Source organism: Meriones unguiculatus, chromosome 12 (assembly GCF_030254825.1).
Source record: "Meriones unguiculatus strain TT.TT164.6M chromosome 12, Bangor_MerUng_6.1, whole genome shotgun sequence".
Classification (NCBI taxonomy): domain Eukaryota; kingdom Metazoa; phylum Chordata; class Mammalia; order Rodentia; family Muridae; genus Meriones; species Meriones unguiculatus.
The window spans coordinates 27,623,434-27,636,785 of NC_083360.1; the positions used below are offsets into that span (position 1 = coordinate 27,623,434).

The 13,352-nt window shown below is 51.3% G+C and overlaps 1 protein-coding gene across 2 annotated transcripts in view; it reads right to left on the bottom strand.

Moving 5' to 3' along the window:
* Ppp2r2c (protein phosphatase 2 regulatory subunit Bgamma) overlaps positions 1 to 13,352 on the bottom strand; it is an 81,017-nt gene that overhangs the window by 28,966 nt on the left and 38,699 nt on the right. The gene's annotated exons all lie outside the window — the stretch shown is intronic.

Sequence of the window (13,352 nt, forward strand, 5' to 3'; positions counted from 1 at the left end):
CCAGTCTGGTACAGGCAATGGAAGGCAACTGTCTATGGGGACGGTAGGGTAGGGACTGAGGGTCAAGACACAGTGGTTTGCCTATGTCTCTAGTGGACACCCGTGGGGGGAACTCAGGTCTAGGCCTGAAGCCAGGAAGCCACTGTGTTGGGACAGACGAGGAGTGGGCAAAAAGCCGGGGACCACAGTGGCTAACAGACTACCTGCAAACTGGGGACAGAAGGTAGCATTTAAAGCCACCCAGATATGCTTTGCCTTCCTTTCTTGAACCAGGCCCTATGTTCCCTCCTAACACCTGTGACAGGGAAAAAAAGGTCACTCCCTTGCCAGGACAGTACCCAGAAGTGGTTAGGGTGAACTCTCAGCTCCCTCCCAGAGTCTCACCTCTAGGCAGGCCTCTGGTATTTCTCCCAAGCTGCGCTCTAGAAGGCCGAGCTCAGCTTAACACCCAGAGGCCTTCCTCATGGGGTTGCCCCCGTAACTGGAATGTCTAAACCGTTGGTGTGGGCAGGTGCCTGGAGAGAGCCCATAGGGCTAGACCCAGACTCCAGTCTCAGTATCTGGGAATGAGGGCAATCCCAAGCCTATTCCCCAGCCTTCTCAGGCTCTGTGAGAAGGGACAACTGGCCTGAGCAACCCAGGCGGCCATCCACGGGGCAGGGCCACACATGGGAAGGACAGCCTCTGGCTTGGCAGGAGGAACATTGTTCCTTCTAGACAAAGTTCTAGAGTTCACCAGCCCCAAACCACAGGCTGACCTACCATCAGGCTTTACTGAAACCCCAAATGATTTTCATTTTAATTTAAACGTTGTTGTTGTTGTTGTTTCCAAGACAGGGTTTCTTTGGTTAGCCCTGGCTGTCATGGACTCACTTTGTAGACGAGGCCTGGCCTTGAACTCATAGAGATCCTCCCTCCTCTGCCTCCTGTCCGGCCTTAATTTAAACATATTGCTAACATTCAAAAACTGGAAGTATTCCGTAAAAATGTGTTTTCAACACATTTTGAAGCGCAGAAAGTTCTAGAACATTGACCCATATGCCCAAGCAGCAAATGTTGGCAAGTCAGGGTAGTCTACCCTTGTGGATAGCAGCCTGTGATTCTTCACCTGTCTGGCCTGGGCTCGGACAGTGCCGAAATCTCTGACCCCAGCCGTGGTAACAGGAACATCCGTCCAACAGGCCATCGAGGTAACAGTGCTCTGGGACTCCCAGCAGAGCACCAGCAGGCGTCCCTGAGGCCACCAGAGAGATGCCTACACCTTTTGAACTATGGTATCTCTCATCACGCCCCACTGCCAGCAGTCCCCAAACCTGATTTCCTTCTCTGGGCTTTAGCTGTAACATCACTCTTCCCTGTCCCCACAGCCAGTCCTTGGCTCAGTCTCCATGACACCAAAATCCCAGTGCTACCATCTGTCCTTCAAGGGAAGGCCTGGGCCCGTCCTCAATGGTCAGCTACCTCTCTGTGCCCCACAGGCAGCAGGGAAACAGTGGGGGAGGGGCGGCAACACTGTGACTGACACCATGACATGTCACTTCCTGCCCAAAGCTTCTAGAAGCCTTATGCTTCACCTTCACAGCAATCCGTAATTGTGCACACCAGGACCTCAGACCCTCCCTTTCCCTGCACCTGCTCCCCTCTCTGGAACTTCCATGTCCCCCACCTGAACGGTAAACCTCTCACCTGCCCTGAACTCTAGGCTGGGCTTTGCTTGGGCCTAGGGGACAACAGTAGCAAGCTGTAAACAGAGCCAAGAAGGGACTTACACACTCAGCTCTACCCTGCTGCCTCTGCTTTTGCCAGCAGAGGGGCCTGCCCAGGCTAGTCTACCAGTCCCCATGGGACAGGGGCAACAGAGCCACTGGCCAACCGGGCCACCGACAAGCCCAAACTCAACGCTCAGCAGATGTGTGACAGACAGCCTGCAGTGATGGACACCAGGCTGGCCCTATCCTATTCTATCCCACTGTAACGCCATGCGTGACCTAGGTGTTTCCTCATCCCAGCTGATGTCAGCATCTAGCCTGGACCTTGGGCCTAAGTGTTCCTCCCTGACACCAGCACAGCAGTCTAGAGACCTTCTTCTCAGCTTGCACATGCGCAGTCTGTTTGGTGAACCAGTGTGGCTTACCAACATCTTGACTCCATTCCACAGCAGCCTGTCCCCCCTTCTCCTGGCCTGGGTGTACGCTATAGTCCCTGTCTGTAGTTGGTGGCTGGCTCCATGAGAGAGGACCTACAAGATGTACTTAAAAGCCATAGCGGTGCCCGTGTCTGGTAAATGTGTTCATTTACTCGACACAAACCTTTTATTAAAAACTTTTTGGGGGGTGCTGTGGATCGGACCCAGGATAATTATAGCCCATCATTGAGCTGTACCCCTAGTTCCAATGCGTGCCCTCCAGAGGGAGCCCCTGACCCGTACTGTGCCTCTGAGCTGTAGGATGTAAATTCTAACTGTGGTAGCAACAAATTGGGGCATAGATACAGGGTGACAGTGAGACATGCCCCTTTATGCTGAAATAGAGGGGACCGGTCCTGCTACACACACACACACACACACACACACACACACACACACACACACACAGTCCTGGCCACCGACCCCATTCCTCCATGCAGCATCTGTCCTGGCCCATGAACACCTCAAGCCTGTAGCACTAGGCTCCCACGCAAAGCAGAGGCTCTTTCTGTTTCACACTAAAACTCCCTAAGGGGGGAAGAGCAGAATATAAAATTGTACATAAAATGTCTTAATTATATAGACCAGTGATCACAGCCTTCTTAAATAAGCAAACAGGCTGAGGTGGGGGTTAGAATTTTCCAGAATGTTAATAAGGCTTTATGCAGGATGAATGAAACAAAATAAATTTCCCTTTCTACTTCTGTAGATTTTCCTGTGCTGCAGCTACATTATTTAAATAACTTTATTAAGACGTAATCAATACATCAAAAGTGGCATATTTAATGTAGGCAATTTGATGTGTTTGGGTGTATACATAACGCCCGTTATTTTTATGATGGGAAAATAATGCAATTAAATTAAAATGCTGACATAACCTCACTATCGGGGCAATTGAGGTCCACCGAGGCTGCATGGTTACCACAGTAACAGACAGTAATGTCTGTGGGCAATTTACAATTTGTATGTCATTTTCATGTCCACTGCTTCCTTGGAGCCTCAAAAGCCCCCCTGGGGAGAAATGACTTCCAGTTAGTGGTGGGAAGACAGTGCTCCCTCCACAGGCAAAGGCCTGGGAGGCCTGGACCAGTTTGAAGTCTGAGTTATCATCTTAGCTCAGGCCACTCAGCTGTGTGGCCTGGGGTAGGCTTCACAACTATTCTGAGCCCTGACTCCTCATCTGTGCCATCTTTCTGGGAATGGAGGATGGTGAGGCAGCTGGAGTGGAAGGATCAGGGAAGGAGGACCAAACAGGGCTCTGAGAAATAATGGGGGACTAGGGGGTGGAATCTACTTAGTATCGAGAGCCACAGCCTTCTGCCTGATCACCACTTCCGGCTTCTAGAAAGTGCAGTGGTACTCAAATCCCAGGCCACGGGTCTGTGGCCCCGTTCCTCCAGTCCTGTTCTAGATACCCATCAAAGCCACTTCTACCCACAAGATCCTTCTACCCAGGCCAGGGCCCTGCCAAGCTCTCCAAATAAGGACTACAGCGGCGTCAGGCCTGTCTTTTACAGCACAGGTTCCAGGAGTTTGTTCAAGGAAAAGCTACCTCAGAGAGCCAAGGTCACCATCCACCAATGCCAAACTCAGTCATGAGGCAGCTTCTCCACAGAGAAAGGTCACCTCTCCTCCTAGTAGGATTGAGACAGCTCCGGTCCCAGGACCACCTCCTTCAGGAAGTACTTCCGGCATGCCTACCTTACTCCATCCCGGCAAAATGGTCTTTCCTCTGGCTGTGGGCTCAGAACCAATTGTGTGCCCCTTATAAAGTCTAAGATTTTCCTTCCTGGTGGTCTAGTCCACATTGCCTCTAGTCCTGACCATGAAGAGCAGCAAGGTCTGCCTCCAATCCCATCCACATCTTAGCCCCTCTTCCCCAGCCTAGCAGCAACAGATCTACGTCTGTCCCTGTGAGATCTGGCTTCTGTCATTCTACATAAATAGCACCTCAAGATGTGTGAGGTCTGAGCACACTGCACTCACTGGCTGTAACACTCCATGCCATCAAGGTGGCTTTAAGACAGGTTTCTTGCTCTTCAAGCAGAAACAAAGGCCCCAGGGGTGCGCCTCTAAAATCCCCCATATCTTGACCAGGGTTGGGGCTGCTGAGGGAGCCAGTGAAAAACAGCTGAAAAACACTGTTCTTTACAGACCACTCCATAATGACAGGGTGGGGGTGGCTGGGACCCAGTTCCTCCTATCCAAGCCAGACAACCCAACTCCTTCCCCACCCCCCATGGCATGTCTGCTGGCCAGGCTGATTCACCAGCAGATGGGCCTGGAAGACAGACAGGCAGCTGTGGATTTGCCTGTGGTCAGCACCATGTGGTTGAGACCAGGCCAGGCTGGATGGTACTCAAAGCAGGAGGACACCCAGCTCTGGCTCTAGCCTGATGGCCAGGTGGCCAGCGGGCCATCCTCTGGCCTCAGGACAGACCAGGGTGAAGGAGATGGAGAGAAGACCCTATGCTCACTTCCTGATTTCCTGAACTTCAGGCTCCAGAAGGGCTTCCGTGGTACCCAGCTTCTCTACCAGAGAAGGTTCTAGAGTCCAGCCTGACCTGGTAGGCCTGATAGGGCCTGAGAGCTGCAGAAGGACAACTCTCTCCTGTGTGCTGAGACTTGAGGAAGGCTGGCAAAGCCCTGGCACGTGACGGAGACTGAGCACATGCTTCTAGCAAGTTACAGCCTCTGATACTCAGCTTCCTGGGCTCTGAAATGGTTATAATACATGTAAGGATTAAATGAGGCAGCAGAGGCAGGGTCACCCGGCCAGAAACCACTGTTAGATACAATTATGTATTCATCATTACTGCGCTGGCTAGTTTTATGTCAGCTTGACACAAGTTAGAGTTACCTAAAAGGAGGGAACTTCAACTGACAAAATGCCTCCACAAGATCCAACTGTACAGCATTTTCTAAGTTAGTGATTGGTGAGGAGGGCCCAACCCATGGTGGGTGGTGCCAGCCCTGGGATGTGAGCCTGGATTCTATAAGAAAGCAGGCTGAGCAAACTATGAGGAGCAGGCCAGTAAATAGTACCCCCTCCATGGACTCTGCATAGGCTCTGCCTCCAGGTTCCTGCCCTGCATGAGCTCTTGTCCTGACTTCCTTCAGTGATGGATTTGGATGTAGAAGTATAAACTAAATAAACCCTTTCTTCCCCAACTTGCTTTTTGGTCAAGGTGTTTCATCACAGCCATGGTAACCCTCACTAAGACAATCACCACTATCATCACCACCATTGTTCTGGGTATAAACCCAACCACATGGCCACCGTGATAAAGACACATGAATAATGGGCATACAGAGAGGTGATGGTGTAAGGTGTAGTGTTCTTGCTAGGGACTTGGGTTTGAATCTAACCTGGCCCTCTTGTATAGTTTTTGCAGTTTCAGCTACTCCCTTTGTAAAGTGGTGACAATGGTTGTCCAGGATGAGGACACCCTGTCCTGTGTATGAGGAGGGACAAGCTGCCTGACACTAATTTGGACTGACTGCTCTGATATCTGATGCTGGATGGCTGAGGCTAGCTTCAGGCCTCCCAGCACCTGGGATCCCAGGGGCCTGCGCTCCTACTCAGGCTGCAGCTGTCAGACAGAAAGTGGGGGTCATGTTGGTTTAGCACCATCAGGTCTCATCCCATCAATGTGTCCACCAGACCTTCCCAAGGCCTGTCTGCTCCAGGGTGGGTCAGGCATTGAGCTGAGGAGTCCCTGGGCCGATTTCACAAGCGGGATGCTGAGGTCACAGTTGGCAAGCCCAGCCCATCTCTTCTACCCATCTTTCCTGTCTCAGCTCTGGTTCAGGCCATGGCCAATGTCATCCTGCCCCAGCCTTCCATGGATCCCCATTGTCTATCAGCTCCCATCCTCTCATCACCTCTCAAACAATTAGCTCTGCCCTTTAGCCAGGTGTTTCTTTGTGCTCTACAAGAAACAGGCCCCTACTGCTCACCCACTAAGCATCTATTACTCACCTACTAAGCACCAGACCTTATGCTACACACCAAGGCTTCAGAAGAGTGCCACCCTGCGACTCTGACAAGCAAGGAGCTGTCGTTACACACTCTAAGCATTCCCGTGGCACAGAACAAGGCTGACCTCTGCCCAGTTCCTCCTCCTTCTTTGCTGACACTGCGGGATCTCCCACCCAGGCCCCTGCTGACACAGCCTGGGCTTTGGAGAGAGATCCCTCACCTAGACACCAGAGGGCCTTATCTAAATGCATTAGGAGTTAAACCCACCTCCAGCAGCAGGGGGTTAGCAGGCTTGGGGTGGCTGATGGTTAACTTGTCACAGGCTAGAGTCATGTGAGAGGATGGAATCAGTGGAGAAAATGCCTCCATAAGATCTGGGCTGTAGGCCACCCTGTGGGGCATTTTCTTAATTAGTGATTGATGGGGGAGCCCCCAGCTCGTTGTCTTCCATGTAGGAAATCACACCTTCCAAGGGTCAAATTTGCAGTTGACCCAGAAGCAGGTGGCCACTCCACACCTGCTAACCACCAGGGCCAGTACCCTCAGCACACCATGCAGACCCCCAAGCCTTTTGCCACAGCACAACATTGCACCTTCACAGAGTGTGATCACAGCCTGTGGCTCGTGGCCTGGAACTCCGAGCACGATCTTTAAAATCGGTTGCAAGCCACTGGGTTTCACATTTGCCTTTAAAAAAATAAAATCTCTGAAACAGCACAGGTGTTTCTTTGTGCTTCCAGAGCCAGAATAAGCAGCGTGGCCCTCCCAGAACAGTAAGCCACACTAGTCCACACTGATAGGACACAGGGTCAGCTCAGAATGGCAGTGTCACTCTGCCCACACAGCCAGGCACAACCCCTGAAGTTACCAGTCAGTCACATGACTGTCACCAGCCACAAAGACCCCACTGACCAGCCAACACCACAGACACCAGAACCAGGGAACTGGGCCTGAATGACAATCAGACCCCTACTCCTGCTGTGATCAAAAACCTGGATAATGGTGATCGCCCAGGGCCAGGATCTGGTTGGTTGTGCAGAGATCAACTGCTTAGTGTCAAGAGACCTGAGGTGCTGTTTACAGCCATGGGGGTCTACCAGCCTTGGGTGCAGGGGGTGGGGCCTCAGGGATCCGTTGGTGACTCTTCTCCCATGCCTTCTCTGGTTCAGGTGAATGAACAAGAAGCCAAACACTTCCTGCCTGCCTGTGCTGGCTAATTTTACGTTAACTTGTCATAGAGTCGTCTGAGAGAATGGAATCAATTGAGAAAATGCCTTCATAAGATTGGGCTGTAAGCCACCCTGTAGCGCATTTTCTTAATTACTGATTGATGGGGAAGGACCCAGTCCACTGTGAGCAGTGCCAGCCTCAGGCTGGGTGGTCCTGGGTTCTATAAGAAAGCAGGATAAGCAAGCCACGGGGAGCAAGGAGGTAAGCAGCACCCCTTCACGACCTCTGCATCAGCTCCTGCTGCCCTGTTTGAGTTCCTGTCCTGGCTTCCTTCGATGATGGAGAACAGCGTGGAAGTATAATCCAAGTAAACCCTTCCCTCCCCAAGCTGCTTTTTGATCATAGCGTTTCATCACAGCAGCAATAACCCTGACTAAGACACTGCCCCTAACTAGCTGTGTGCATTGGGGCCAGTAAGGTTCTCCGAACCTTGCTTGACAGGCTCACCTGTCAGAGAACAGTGTCCCCTGGGCATGGCTGTTACCATTGACTGTCCATGCAGAAGGAGGGTGCAGAGGCTCATGAGACCCTCCCCTAAGATTCCACCTACTTCCTCCAGTCCCTTGCTTCCATTCCTTTTTAATCCTGCCTCTGCTATAGGATTATACATGATTACACAGGATCACCAGTAATCTCTAAAGATGCTAAAGTATTAAGTGAAGGGACATTCTATTCAGCTTTGGGGTGGTAATCACCCACACTGGAGTGGAACCTTGAGATGATACGGCTGTTTGGGGGTCACCCGTGACAGGGTGCCTTTGGTATACAGTCATTGTCTTATCTGGGGTAATCAGACATTTGTTTTCATCTCTCAGGGAGAAGTTAACACAGTCCCTTCACACTGAGGTTCTTGACGTGGTAACAACTTTCATGGGGTCCTGTGAGGCTGTGGCAACACACACAAAAGGATCTGGAGCTCCAAGGGGGTGGTGTTTGCTGCTCTCCTTCCAGCCAGCAGCCTGGAGAGACAGGGTGAGATAGCCAAGGCTGCCAGGCTGAAGGTCCCAGTCAAGGATGTAGAGCAGGCAGTGTCTGCACACACCTTACTGAGGCTCTTCACACTCTCCTCCCTGTGTCCACGGATCAAATTCACTCTTGGTCACACTGCAGGGAAAACAGGGGGTTCTGGCAGCTGCTGTTCTTGAAGCTTGCGGTTAGTGTCCTTCATATGTCCTCTCTTGAAGCCTGAACAAGGCCATGCCTGCTCTCTCACTGCATTCCTGGCTCCCTCTTCTTCAGCAGCCATGCACCACGTTTTTTGCAAGGATCAGGTGTGAACAAGCATGAAGTGGTGCTATTCCTGGAACTGAGTGTCCAGCTACACTGAGGGATCAAGGATGTAAACAGCTGCTATGTAGGAATACCCAGCCATAGATCTGAGGGGAGGGGCTTCCTGGGGGACAAGGCACTGAATCTGAATCCTATCAACCCCTGCTACTGGTAGAGGGCCACAGAGGGATTGCATATGTGCAATCTATCCAGATGGCACCAGGACCCGACTAGACCCTGGAGTACCAGCTTCTTGAAAGGACCCAAATGACCACCAAAAAGCCCAGTCCACCCTCAACTAGGCAGCCTAGCTCTAGGCCCTCCTTATAGGCAGCTGGCAAAACCAGGAGGCAGGAGGAACCTCTCAGCTAATTAGAACAGCCAAGGACTTCAATTATGGTGCCTGGCAGGATGGTGCCTCCCATGCAGGTGAAGATTAAGCCCACCAGGCTGGCACTCTCTGGGCAATTAAACACAGGCCAGCTGAGAGCAGCTTCCCAGCTAAGGTGGGTGGGGCATTCAGCGCCACAGATGGGAGCCTGCTCAGGAAACATTCAGGGGTAAGAGTTACAGAAGCTGTTTCTCAGGCTCTGTCTGCTGCTTCCCAAGAGTGTTGTTTGAAGTATGAGCAAACGAATTAAGGAAAAACAAATAACTCTCAGGTGCGTCTGCTCTAAGAGTGGAAGCAAAGGGGAACCTTGATCACAGACAGGCTGCAGCAGTGTCCCCAGGCTAGAAGGACGCCACTGTCCTTATGCAGGGAGCATCCTTTCCCTGGATTGGATGCTGCATCTCAGAGGGAGAGAGCATGAGCACTCCCTGTTGCCTGGCAGAGGGCACCTGCCAGGAGGGCTGAGGCTGCTTCTGATCCACAAGTATGGACACTTGGACTTCCTGTGCTCGGTACAGGTGTTTGTACCATCAGGTGTGATCCACCTGGGAAGCTTGCTTGGTCTCCCTGAGGACTTGGAGGGACAGTTGCTTAAAGAGAGAGTGCTCTGTCCTGTAGGCAAATCAGAAGAACCTCAAAGCCTGAAGGGTTCTGAGAACTGCACTTGGGAAGACTGGGGACAGCAGAAATCACGGTTCTGGGAAGAGTTTCTTGAGGCAGGTGCATGGGGGGAACCATAGCCTGTAGCAAACACAGGCGAAAAGTACAGAAAAGCCAGGTGGAGTCAAGCCCACGTATCCAGGATAAACACGACATCACTCTGCAATGCCCTAATAAAAAAATTAAGTGAACACAGCCAGGGGGTGCTGGTATAGACCCCTCCAGAGGCTCTGTGATGCACAGGAAAGAAGTCTGTGGCCAAGGATCGCTGGGCCAAAATTCTTCACACAAGCCTTTGCCTTTAAATGGGTAAAAATGTGGGGTGAGTAAATAACCACCTAGGCAAAGGCCAAGCAACACCGTGCCTTAACACTGGCCCAACTCAACCCTGGTGCAGACGTCGAAGCCCCCACAGCAAGGCTCTGCTGCTCTCTGATGTTAGCCAGTGGAGGACCTCTCTTGGTGTGTTATTTAATGTGCCAGGACAATTTTGGTAGACAGTCTGGTCTGGAATGGGCAGCCCGGCTGAGCAGGAGTCCCATGTGAGCTGAGAGCAGGCAGAGGTGTGCCAGCCATGGCTAGGACTCCCATTCTGCTTGTGTTATCTTGAGCAAGGTCCTGTCCTTTCCAGATCCCAACTGTCTCATTAGCACGGTACGAAAGATGCTTGGAAGATCCTACAGAGGCCTGATGGAAGGGTTGGAAGATGAGAGATATGAGTTGCCAAGAGAAGTATGGGCACAAACTGAGTACAGTGGGAGAGCCGAGGGTTCTGTTGAGGTGTTCCCGCCCTGTGGAAGACTGTGGCAGGCTGTGTGTGGGAGGACACCTCGGTCCATACCTTGAATTCATGAAGTCAGTTGTTCAGCAGCTGTCGTTACATAAGCATCAGCATCATACAAATGAGAAAATCAAATAAGAAGGTTAAAGAACCCCCTCCCAAATCTCAGAGCCCCTGAGCATAGGCCTATGTCAGCCCTTCTCTCCTCCCACCCCTGTCCACTTCTCCGAATTGGCTTTTAGCAGGCAACCAACCAGCTATGATTTGGTAAACAAATAAATGGATGAATAAATGAATGGGGGTTGATGCGGAACAAATGCCACAGGGAGGCTGAGCCTTTCTTCAACCCCAAAGCAGGAGGATCCCCAATTTAATTATGAGGAAGGAAGCCGCAGGCAGCCCCATGCTGGGCCTCATCTCCAGCGCTTTCATTACAGCTTACAGCTTCCAGGGCCCATTAGCACATCCCCAGGTTCCCCAGGAGTGATTAGCTGGGGGAGGGGCCAGGCCTGTTACTCCTACCCCAGAGCAGGAAAGGAAAGGGTCCAGGAAGCAGCCACCTTCAATCCAGACACTGACATAACATCCCAAGAACCTCATATGCAAATACAAATTAGTGCCATCCTGGTGATCACAGAGGAAAGGACGGCATGCACATAACCAGAGCCATGAACAGATATGGCTATAAATGACAGGAGAGGAGTGGGCAGAGCTCATGAACGCTGCCAGCACGGTGACCCAGCTATCAACTTATAGATAAGGCTGTGCTGTTATTCCAGCAAAGGCACTTTGAGCTTAGTTTGTTTATTATTGTCTATTGCTGTTCATCTGTTATCATCTATTATTGAGATAATGAATGTGCAGGCAATAGTTAACTACAAGAGGAAACCCAGCCCAGTGGGATACGGAGGACCTGAAGGACAGGGGTGTGGTGAACAGGAATGCTCTTGCTTTACAGGCTTTCTCAGTCTCCTAAACCGTCATCAAATGACCCCATCCCGCACCCTACACCTTGCTGGCACTGGGGAAAGTGGCCTAGTGCCCGCCAAAGAGATAGGTGACCTATGGTCATTTGCACACTTCCTGGATTAGAAGAACAAAATGCTAACTCTGGCATTTCTGTCTAAAAGGGAAGGCTGAAGGACATCTTCCAGTGACAAGTCTAACTCCTGAGCCCCAGAATCTGAGGATGCAACTTCATTTGAAAGGGTCCTTTGTAGATGTAATTGAGCAGAGGAGCATCCAAGCAATTCTTGGATGCTAATATTCTTACAGGAGACCCAGACCCAGAGGAAGCCTCACACAGCCTTTTCCTCAGAACCAGAAAGAAGATTCTGTTTTAATTTACCCAACGAGTGATGACATTACCATAGCCAGTGTTGAGGAATGAGCTCATGAACAGTGACAGTGCCAGAATACAGCAAGCCAGAATAGAGAGCCTTCATCCTGAAAGCTCCCCTGCCACAGAGGATGTGGAACCTGGCACTTTAACGTCAAATAGACAAGTGCATTAAAGATTGTTTCAATTATTCTGAAATGAGTAAGAAAGAGCGCTTCCTTAACGTGTAAAGCAAAGCCATCCTTCGGAGCTGTGAATATACATATGATGGACTACCAGCCAGTGGTGGTCATTAAACCTGGCAATCAAACCAGAGACAATCTCCCTGCCCCTTCCTTCCAAGTGTTGGGACTGGCAGATCTTCAATTCCACCTGTGGTCCCAGCCCATTCCCACTGCCTAGCGCTTTTGAATGGGCTGCTGGAAATTGATAAGTCCATACTGGGAATTTAAATCAAATGCTTTATGACCTCAGATAAGTTCACAAACACAAAACTCAAATGAAAAGAACTCCTAAAAGGATGCTAGCATCCAAAAAGACATGGGGTGAGCAATTTCTTCCTGCTGTTTCCCCTGAGGAGGCTCAGTCAACCCAGCCTGCACTAGCTCCTTCACGTGGGCCACGCCGAGGCTGATTGAATCACGACGTGGTCATGTCCTTCTACAGACAGCCAATCATAAGGTTTCCCAGAGATATGAACCAATTATAGTTCTCTCATAGGAATCTGGATGTGAGGTGGTAAGGAGGGTCTCCTTGAAGAACCAAGAAATAACGTCGTCACTGGAAAGAAATGAGGTGACAAAAGACACATTGCAGCCAAGGCTGACCGCTGGCCTGAGGCTGGTGCTGACTGGCTTGCTCTGAAGAGTCCAGGTGAGGAGACCCAGGATTTACCCCATGGATAGAGCAGGGTGGAGACAAGAGGGGGTCAGGTCTCTGCCTTCATAAGCATTCTGCTTCCCCACACTGGGCCCCTCATTCCACAAGCCCTCGCTGTCCTGGTTCTCACCCTAGGATCCCATCCACCCATCTGTCTTGTGTCTGTTTAATGAAAGTTCTATTTTCACTCCCACGTGAGGCCTTCTCTGGTGTTCAGGTTTATGGAAACTTCTTGGGAAGTGGATACAAGCTACGGTCCAGGCCGGTGTCAAGTCTACATAACAGTCCCCTGGGTGCCTGTGGTCTCACAGGGCTCAGTCCAGCCAACCAAGCAGGCAGGCCACACCCACCTTGCATCAGATTCCAGTGGGTCCACGGGGACCCCAGGCCAAGCCCCTCCTTGAGCATGGAGCTAACGAGGCTCAGACTGAGCTGTAATTACACAGGCTCACGGGCGCTCAGGGCCCGGGCAGGCGCACGTGCTTGTTCACTCAGGGCCTAATGAGGCATCCCGTGTTCTACAAAGCTTTACCTTATGATTTAATTAGCCCTCTGCTCTGACTGTGCCCTTATCACCCACCATGAGGGAGCAGACTCCCCATGCCTGACGGGGCGGGGTGGGGGGAACAGCAGGGC